The sequence below is a fragment of the Melospiza melodia genome, chromosome 5, assembly GCF_035770615.1.
Source record: "Melospiza melodia melodia isolate bMelMel2 chromosome 5, bMelMel2.pri, whole genome shotgun sequence".
In the NCBI taxonomy this organism is placed as follows: domain Eukaryota; kingdom Metazoa; phylum Chordata; class Aves; order Passeriformes; family Passerellidae; genus Melospiza; species Melospiza melodia.
Genome location: NC_086198.1, coordinates 23,039,182 through 23,049,600, shown reverse-complemented (window position 1 = coordinate 23,049,600; position 10,419 = coordinate 23,039,182). Strand labels below are relative to the sequence as shown.

At 42.6% G+C, this 10,419-nt stretch overlaps 1 protein-coding gene across 1 annotated transcript in view; it reads left to right on the top strand.

Moving 5' to 3' along the window:
* Window positions 1-202: 202 nt before the first annotated feature.
* The window catches only part of PDLIM5 (PDZ and LIM domain 5), a 139,364-nt gene continuing 129,147 nt past the window's right edge, over window positions 203-10,419 (top strand). The window contains exon 1 of the mRNA XM_063156592.1: window positions 203-326. The gene's annotated coding sequence lies outside the window, so the exon portion shown is untranslated. The remainder of the gene's footprint in view (window positions 327-10,419) is intronic.

Below are 10,419 nucleotides of genomic sequence, written 5' to 3'. Positions count from 1 at the left end.
CCTCAGCTTCCAAAATAGTCCTTAAGTAACAATGGACCTTGCACATCTCTCTTAAACTAAGAGATGCACAAAAACTATTGTGGACCTATAGGATGCATTAGCTCAGCCTTTTCTCGGCTGCATTTTTCTCCTTTAAATTCAGCTGAAATGTTACTTATTCTTAACTGATTTATTTCCATTGTTCTCAACTTTCTATGTACAGAGATGGCAGGGCTGCCTCTCACTTAGCTGCCTCAGCTGGAGAACAACAGACAGTGTGGAGCGAATCCAACAATTTCACCTGCAAGCCCCATGATGCCTTCTCCACACCCACATCTGGCACACAGGTAAGAAGCTTCATTTCTCTGATCCTTATCTGCTTCCCCATTTTCATTCTGTTTCCCTTTCCCTCCATATGTTGTTTCTATCCTTGCAAAACTGTTCGCTTTAGCATCTAAAAACAAAAGAACAAAGCTCAAAAGCCCTATGGCATGGTGGTCCTTCTTCTTTCTTACCGTTCTTCTAGTAAGCAATCCCTGCATTTAAAGTGGGAAGTTTTGTTTTCAGTCCTTTGCCATTGTTCCTCTGCTCCTGCTGAGATATTCTGGAGTTGTTCCTTTTGGAGTGCCTTTACTTATCTGCAGAGTAAAGAGTTAGCTCGATTTAAAGGTGGTCGAGATCCATTTTTGAGGAATGGGAAAAGGGAGGAATTCTTCAATCCTTTTTATCACCAGATGAGCTTTTTTCCACCTCTGTGGCTAGTGGCAAGATGTTGGGAAGAGAATGTGGTTCTCTGGAGAAGGGTTCATAACCTAATGTCAGCAGAATAACTCCACCCAGTCCCCTGTACATCTTACAGAGAATACCATTCCTTGCTCTCACTCAAAGCCTTGGGCAATTTGTGGATGCACACATACATGGCCAAAACATAGTTTTGAGTGGAAGTGAAAGATGAGCACAAGCAAATAAATAGACACTCAGAGACTGTGAGATGCTTTTTAAAGCACGAAGGGTCTACAGCTATCTTTCCATTCAATCCCCTTCGTCACTGGGGGGGCTATTCTTAGAACAAGGGTACACAAAGTTTTCTGCAACCATTACATAAAGGCTGTGAGTAATTCTTGCTCAGTTCCTTGCTGATCTGTGCCACTTCTCACTAGAGTGGTTTGATTATTACCATGCTGGTTGTTGACTGGGTCTCTGAGAGTCTACAGCAGGAGTAAAATGCTGCCCTTCTGATGTGGGATGTTTTGGCATTTGCTGCAGAGTTCTGCCCAAACGAACGTGCAGGCAGCAAATGGACACTGACCCCCTGCCTACGTGGGAGCTTAGATCAAGGAGCAGAACTCCCCCCAGTTTGTATATAAATAGAATTGTATGTAAAATCCCAACACCATTAGCTTACACAAATTGTGTATGCCAATCATTCTAAAAATTCTTTCCAAGCAAGCAAATCCTCTATAAATCTAAGAGATAATCGAATACATGACTTGCAGTCACTTTACACCTTTGGTGATCTCATCAAAACATTCCAGTGCTCTGCCAAAATCCATGACTCTGTCTGTAAATTTTAGCTGTTCCAGGAAGTTTGTGCACCTGATGCAATGTTACTTTTATTAAACCTTCTTCTTGCTTTAGCTCTTTCTTTTAACTTAGCTAGGGTTAAGAGAGGTGTGTGGCCATTGGAATTTAACTGAATGTGAATGTGAAGAATGATCACTACTGGAATGCTACATCCAATATCTTGTCCTTAGCTAGAGAAATGGATACTTTCCAAAGACTTGGGGAAGGGCAAAAGGCCATAAACTAGTCATTTATTCCTGCTATTTCAAAAATTTCAAGGATTAAAGATTGTATTCAATATCACACATTTTTAAGACAAAGTGATAATACAAAATTATTCATACATTTCCTTTATATTTGATTTCTTCTACAGCAAGGCTGTTGCACAGCCTCATTTGCTGCTTTCCTATTCTGCTCATATCACTCAGTCCTTTGTAAAGAGACTAAACACCATCCAGAAGCACCAGTGATGTTGCCTTGTCCCAGCTGCTCTGGAGTTTGCTCCAAGATTTCAGTCTTGCAAGGCTGCCAATATCCACCCTTAATTTATTCCACCCTCTCTCTGGGATAGGAAAACCCCCCCTAAGGTTATTTATCATCAAAAATAAGAAAACAGATTTTTGGCATTAGCACAGCCAATGGGACATCTAATACTTTCTGTTTCAAAATTTACTCTGAGTAACTCTGCAAGAAGCCCTCTTACAATCCCATGCATACTTTAACACTTTTACAGACATTAATTTCTTTTAAATCCCTAGTTTTTGGAGAATTTTACCAACTTAATTTTTTTTAGCCATCCCATTTTCTTGCAGTTTGTTTTATAGCTTACCATGCAGTCCTAGATCTGATGTTTTCCTGAACTTTAGGGAGATAAAATCTATTTCATTTCCGCAGTCTGGCAAAGGAACTCTTGTATTCAGGGGAGCAGTGGAGTGAGTCTGACAGCACCTTTTTTTTTTTTTTTTTTTTTTTTTTTGCTAATATGTTTCATTTTGTCCTGGTTTTCATTGACATCTGTATCCACCTCCATTTTATTAAAAGCTAAAAGCTTCCTCACCGCCCTGCATATTTCAGGGCTTGAAGTAACTATATACGGCTCACTCTTTTCCCCAAACATTTTCTCTAAAGTCAGACCTTACTAACAGGATCTCAAGCGACTGACTACAATCCCTGGGTGCCAGAGATGTCTCCAGTTTTGGCAGTCACATTTTGGTGTGCCCACCTTGCTGAATTCAGCCCCCCTAGCTGGCACTTGTGATGAGAGCTGTCCCTGGCAGCACAGGGACCTGCCCCAGCCCCTGGGCTTGTTGTGTGCCTACCCAGGGATCAGTTCATTCCTGACTTCCTAAGAAATCACTAGGAAGGTCAGACAGAGCACTATGCAGATGAACTGCTCAAATTCTTGCAAAAAGATGAGTGAAACAGGGTGGAGGAAGTTATGGAAAACTCTGGCTAGACAGACCCCCAAAAAAGGAAAAGCATAAGCCCACGCCCTCTGTCTGGTGATCCTGATGACTGAGCAACAGTGGAAACACGTTTATTTGCCAAAAAGAGCTTCCCTAGTGCTTAAAAGGAGCTGTGTACACTCATCCCTGTCTTTGTGGTTCTCTTAAGTACTTGCATCTCCAGTGCAAGGAATGAAAGGCTGGTCAAAATTCGTCACTGGAATGAAATGTGAATTTCCTGCCATCACTCATCCTCTCCCTCTTCCTTTCTCTTCGAATAGATAAGGAGGTGGCTCTCTCCAGAAGGGCTTGTTTGCTTTGTGAGGCATTTCAATCGAGTGCCCGAGGCTGTAAGGTTAATGCTGCAGGACAGGGTATATTGTTTCTCAAGTCAAGTTCTGATTTGTGCAAGAAGGAAAAAAGTAATTTCTCATGCTGTTTTCCCTTCTTGTAAACAGAGATGGTTAGAAGCAATTTTTTGCAAAGGTTTTGGTGAGACATGGAAAATGTACTCTGTTTGCAGTCAGCCCTTCTCATATTTTTTCCTTCTAACCAGCTATTTTGAAATAAATCTGATTATCCTATTCCTAGCACATATTTTGGATAATGGCATTGTAAAATGTTTCGTGGTGTGTATGTACTGCATACACGATGTATTATTTTCTTAAATCTATCATCAATTACTTTTTTTCCTTTGGCACTTCCTGTCAGATAAACAGAGGTAACTGAATTTGGATGTGAATTTTATGGGTGGAGAGGGAAGGAAAAGAGGAGGTGGAGGGGGAAGCAGCAGCAAATTGTTTTGCAAAGAATCTCTGGGCTGGAGCCATGCTTTTGTTTGAAAACATAGATATATACCCAGTGACTGCTAATGGTAAGAATAGCATAATGGCAATAATCTATGAGGAGGCCTGAGTTACAGGTCATGTAGCTATTAATGAAAAGCACCTATGGCTCCCAAGTGTCACTTGCCACATGTTGGATTCATGTCTCAGTCCCAAAGGTTTGTGGGATGAGGGAAACCAGCCCATAGAGGCTAATCTGGTAATTCTTGTATGTGCCTCTGTCTCTGCAGAAATTTGTCATAATCCCCTGACTAGCCCAGTGGGAAACAAATGAGCTTAGGTGAGCATTGCTGCTCAGAGGCCTGGGGGCAGTTTGGGCTGGGGGAAGGAACAGGGTCCATGCTTAGGATGTGGTTGTGCCCCATGGAGGGAGTTTTTTGAGATTTCCCCCTGCTGGGCTAGGAGTGGTAGAAACCTTGCCCACAAAAGAGAGGTGGAAATATTTTTATAGCTACTTGTATTTGCATTTCCCTGGATTATTCAGATACTGCAAGGGTGAATGCAGTAATACTTGCAAGTTACTCAGCTACCACGGTGTTGCAAGCTATATGAGGTAATAGAGAAATATTTCATTCATTTCCAGGGACCAGCTCACTGGCCCTTTTCCAGCAGCACTGTAAACTTGTAAAACTGATGGATCAGTTTCCCAAGAGTCTTTATTACCAAGACTTCTGACTTCTCAGCAACTGGAACAGCCTTGTAAACTATTCAGAACATGCAAGATGCTTAAAACAAGCTTGCAATTAGCGTTCCCCAGGGTCTTGTGCTGGACTTCTTTTCCCAAAGAATCTTTTCTGTCATATTTAGCACACAGAATTGGATGAGGCTCTCTTGGGGCTTATCTCTGTCAACAGGAAAAGGGCACTTCTAAATGAAATTAAGTACTACTGCTCCCTTCCTCAAAGGCAAAACCCACTGCAATGACTAAGTTATGTCTCCAACCAGTTTAAAAAATTCCAAACATTGGGATGACCTGGATCTGCTTCCTAAGGGGCTTAGCACAAATATGTGTATAACTGAATTTCAAACATAGTTCTGCATGTGAATTAAACTCCACAAAATGCCATTACTTTGGCTTTTGCCATGTAAAATTTGAACTCATGTCTCTCTCAGCTGTCCTACTTTGATATCCTTGTCCCTCTGTGTCATTAAGGCAACTACTTCCTGAGGGAAGCCATCTTCTGTTTGCTGGCACCTGGAGCACAGACCAGGTGCATCATTATTACACATGGGATACTGGATTCATTTTCATTTTGCTAAAGGTTGTCTTTAGAGAGATTCTGTTTTTGAAAGTTTATACAATCTGTAGACAACTAAGGATGATAAATATGATATATATATTATATAGAATATTGTGTAAATACATATCTGAGATAGATGAGACAAGGCTATTCTGGTAACGCTATTTTTCCCCACTATAAATGAAAAAATAAAAAAATTGCCCATGCATACTTTTGGATGATGAAAGCCACGAGCTGTGCCCTTCCCCTTCAGTTTCAGGCAAATAAAAAAAAACAGGAGCAGAAGAACCACTTTGTTCCCCAGCCCTGCCCCTAGGTGTATAAATAGCAGGCCAGGCGGTCCTGTGCCCCAGTGGCTGCTGGAGTTCCACTCATTCCAGGCATCTTTGGACACCCTCTTATCAAAACAGAAAGGCTGACTTCACTCCCGCTCTCCCCTGATTGATTTCATGTTGGGAACAGGTAACACGACAGCTTCCATTGTCCTTGAATTAGCCACCTCCTTCCAGAGGTCAAACAAACAGGCTGAAGGTCCCGAAACTCACTTCAGCTAATTGCTGCCAAAATTCCTTCTCGGCAAAGTAAGCAGGGGCTGGAGCAGTCCCTGGTGACAAATGCTCTCCAGCGAGAGGGACACAAACCATCCCGAGCAGGCTAACGAGGGGTATCGAGCTACAGGGCTGGGGAGGAGGCGAAATGCGAGACAAAGCCCAGTGCCAATTTTAAACTCAGGAGCCAGAGCCACAGAAAGTTCCTACTTGATTTTAATCGGCTTTGAAGTTTTGGTCAAGCTGAGGTGGAGCTGAGCAGTGGCATTAGGACATGGCTGTCAGATCGAATCCTGGAGCTCTGGAGGCTCAGTCTTACACTGGGCACCAGCACGGCCCTTTAGTTGCTGAAAGCTTTCTGGCATCAACATTTCCTACCCACTTTCTGCTTTTGTATTTTTAGAAACAGTGTGAGTTTAGACGCAATAGGTGGTGGCTGGAACTTTTCACTCTTCTCCCTCTCATTTTCACTGTTTCCTCTTCAAGCTGTTTTCAAGCTGTTTCTTTAACTAGTCTCTAATATATTTTTCTGCCACTTAGCACAGACTCTGCAGGTACTGCTGTGCAACCTGTGTCATGCATTTCAACAGGTACACCGTGCCTAAAAGGATTGATGTCATTGTTCTGCCACTCCCATGTATTCTTTAGAGTGAAAGCTTTGAGAGGATTGTTTCACTGTGCTTTGGAGAGTGGTTCTTGTGCAAAGAGAGGGAAAGTGCAGACGTGTGCCCAGCTAATAGCTTGCAGGCACTTCATGTTCCTCCAAAGTACTGTCAGCTCCTCTTTAACCCTGGATTGATTGATGTGACTCCGTGTCCCACCTGCAGGGGCACAGACGCTGTAGACAGGCAGCTCCTAGAGCCAGTTGCATCAGGTCCTGCTTCACTTGCTGTTTATATATAGCCTGACCTCTACAGGAAGCGGCTGGTACGTTTTTCCATATGTGGGTATAGTAAATAAGCTCAGAGACCAACTGACCTATCCATAGGTTTGATTTATCCAGGTTAGGTGACCGCCTTGCTCATAGGAAGCATGGAGGAGAAATACTTCAACAACAGTTTTTTCTTTCTTTTCCGCTTTCCTTAAATTGTCTAAGAGAGTATTTTACCCTTGCTTTAACAGCCTTAAACTCTAAAATACTGTTTCTCCATCTGTCTTTTGTTCTCTATCCTGTTTTGAAACAAACAGGGATCTTAGCAACCTGATTTAGTTGAAGATGTCCCTGTTCATTGCAGGAGGGCTGGACTAGATGACCTTTTAAGATCCCTTCCAACCAAAACTAGTCTGTGACTCTGTGACACCGCTAAGTGCTCTGCTTCTGCTGCCTTGCAAACATCAGCACAATGATGTTCTGCGTCTAAGACATCGTGAAATGTAATTTAATACTGGCTCTCTCTGTTTCCATCTCTGCTCAGCCCTCTTAGCAGTCTTTGACTCCTGTGGCTCTGGTCTGAACATCTCTCCAGACAGAGCTCACAGCACTTCTGCACTTTCCTCCCAGTACAGCTTCTTCCTCTTGCCAAGGGCAGCCTGTGTCAGAGTAACCTCACAGCTGTCCTGTCACTGAGGTTATAAACAAAGTCAATGTGTCAGATTTCATTCATCTGGGCTTCAGGACAGCATCTGATGTTCTGCTTCAATCCTTACACTGCCAAAGCCATTCATTTTCCTGCCAGGTGAGCAGGAAGGCTGCAGCAGGGAAGACAGCAACAAGAAGTATGATGCAGAAAGGTAGTTACAGAGTTTGTTTACATATTTGTATATAATTATATAAATATATGGTTATAAATTAAAAGGTCTTGAAAGCTTTCCTGCTTAACATTCTCACAGTAAACTGGGCACAAAGACTGCAAGTTTGCTAATGACATCTGTGGATGACAGAAGTTGGGAGGCCCTATCAGGAGGGAGGAAGATCTGAAAAATCTTATGGGAAGAACAATGTAATGGAATTGAATTCAGAAGCATGGATAAGAAAAGCTCATATATGGCTACAATTTATCAGTAAACTGAAAATAGGAGAAAAATAGGAAAAAAATAATCAACCGGGCAATTCTCCAACACCTTTGGAGCACCATTTTGATTTCTTTGAAGAGGGAAATGCCATTCTGGGACAAGTCAGTCAAGATGTTTCCAGTGGAAACACTAAATCCATGGCAGAAGATGACATCAGTAAGGTGTCCTTAGGGCACTACGTATGATTTGGATGTCTCATGCCCATGGAAAATACAAATCCAAACAGGTGTAAGGAAAGGCTACTGAGATCACCAGGAGTGCCACGGTCTTTCCTTACAAATGGAGGCCGAGGCAACCTCGGCTTGTTCAGCCCAGGAAAAATGAAGGTTGACAGGGGATATGGTTTCCCTCTAAAAATACCCAGGAGTCAAACAGCAGTGAGGGAGAACTATTTAAACCCATATGTGACTAAACTTAGTCTGGAAATAAGATGCAGGTTGCTGGCCATTAAAACAAACAGAGGCAAGAACAGCCTTCCGATGGGAACAGCTGGGACCAGAAAAGCACAAGCACTTCTGAGATGTAAATTCATTTGGGAAGAAATGCTGTAGCATTTCAGGAGGAAAAGGCTCAGGCTTGATGGCTCCTGGATCCACTCAAGGAGGGCACAACTGTTTCTGACAGTGAGAAATGCTTCTGTGTACCTGTGGTCCCTTTTGTCCCTCCTGCTCGTCTTGATTTATGCACAGAATTTTGACCAAAAATATCAGCACAATGCAGGTTTCAGTCTTCTGGAAGTGACACCCAGATCTTTGTGGCAGCCAACATTGCAACGTCAACAAGGAACTGATGTTTTCACAAATAAATCATCGCAAAACAATTCACACATAAATATGACACTGGTGTGTACAAATTCGGTCCAAATTCTTAAGATGTATAAACACAAGCTTCTCTGGTGGCTGTTTTGGTTTTTTCCTGCTGTTCTCCTCTGTCAGTAAAGTTTACCTGTATTTTATTTACTGTGGGAATAGCTATTAGTTGATATAATATTATGTGGGCAGCAGTTAAAATAAGGTCTCCCGAACATGTTCTCTGATCTTACTGCTCTCATGCCTGTTTTGTATTTCTCTGGGGAAAAAAACCCCAAACAACTCTAGAGGTGCTTACAGAGGCCTAGAGAGGTTTCTCTGTATGCACAGATTTTTGTATGGCTTTACCTAAGCAGTTATAAAATCCAGGGCAACTAAGTCAATCCAACAGGAAAGATAAGTTGATTTTTTCCCCCTTAGTTTTCTTCCAAACACTTGCAAATGTATTGGTAGATCTGCTGATACAGAGGGGTGTCACTGCTTTGGCCTATGTTCATTTTTGTACCAGTTCAGTTGTGTGAGCTGGCTGAAGGGCTTGGACTTGAGGATGATGTGGGGGAGCCCCAAAGCTGGGCATCTGCTGGGTGCCCAGGCTGAGCAGCAGAACAGACCCTGTAGAAAGCCTGTGCTTTTGTCAGTGAGTGGTGCTGCTAGGAATAAAGCAGGGGAGCTGCCTGCTCTCTGCTGTGCCCCCCCTCCAAACCCCTGTGCCAGGCTGCTCCCGCCCTGCCAGGCTCTTCCTGCTGCAGCTTGCCCCCGCTGCCTCCCTCACAAGGCAATCTGTCACACACAAAACTACAGGCAAAGCTGCACCTCCTCTCCCGTGGCATTAATTAATATAAATAACTGCAAGGATCACTCTGAGAGTTTGGCTGTTTACCTGCCAAACTGTGCTTAATCGGTACTCGTGGTGGATCTCAAACATAGCTCAAAGACATCACTCAGCAAGCCCTCCCTGCACAGCTGATGGACTGTAATTAAACCACACCAAGCCACAGGTTTCTGCATTAACCATTCCTTGCCATTAAGGAAAAGGAAATCAGGGAAGGCAGTTTGCTTCAAGAGGTAAGAACAGGGGTAATTGAAGGCATTAGTCCCATAACTCTGTCAAAAATGGTAAATATGAACTCTAATTTTTTCCCTCCTTTTTTCTTCCCACGAATTGCTCTATTTGAAGAAGCAGAAACGGCTGTGTCAGCCTGGGGTAGAGTAATCCAGTAGTTAGTTGTTAGCAGTGGTAAAGGAATTTGGAAGAACTGGTTTCAATTCTTTGACAGTTGATTCCTTGCATGTATAAATGTTTATTGCCTCTGGTGACCATCTGTAAAACGAGGCTAATGCCTCACAGCAGGGCTGTGAGGGTGAGGCGGTTCAGGCTGTGACGTTCTGAGAAGCTTCAGATTGATTTCAGTCCCTAAAGTGGGCCATGTTTAATGTGATAAGAAGATAACCTTAAGCTTCTGAAAAGGTTAATTGTGTTTCCCGGAACGAAGAGGTTTAGTTGCTGTTTCATTGGTTTGGACACACAAAGTAGAAATGTTTAACCTGTGGCATGGGCTGTGGCATCCACATAGGTGGTCCTTCTTTTACCTGAGGAGGAGGGAACAAAACTTGGAACTAGGACTGACCAGGCTCCAATCTGTCTGCTCAGTCACTACAAAGGAGTCCAGTAATAAAATACATTTCCTCTGTTTATGCAATTTACCAAGATTTTAGAGACACTGTAAATAAGAAAGTGTTTTATTAGTAAATATTAATTTCTCTTTGCAAAGAAAAGCACCAATAAATAAAAACTAAAGAAGGCTTGATTAGCTAAAATAAAAAAAGAAATCAGGGTATAAAAAATACTAATAAATCCATTTATAACATTAAGAGCTTCAATGGCTAGAGTGGGAACACCAACACTGTTAACTTTTCAATCTGATGAAAACGGCGGGTTTAAAAGCTGTCTTGATCACCGAGATGGGGAGCAAACT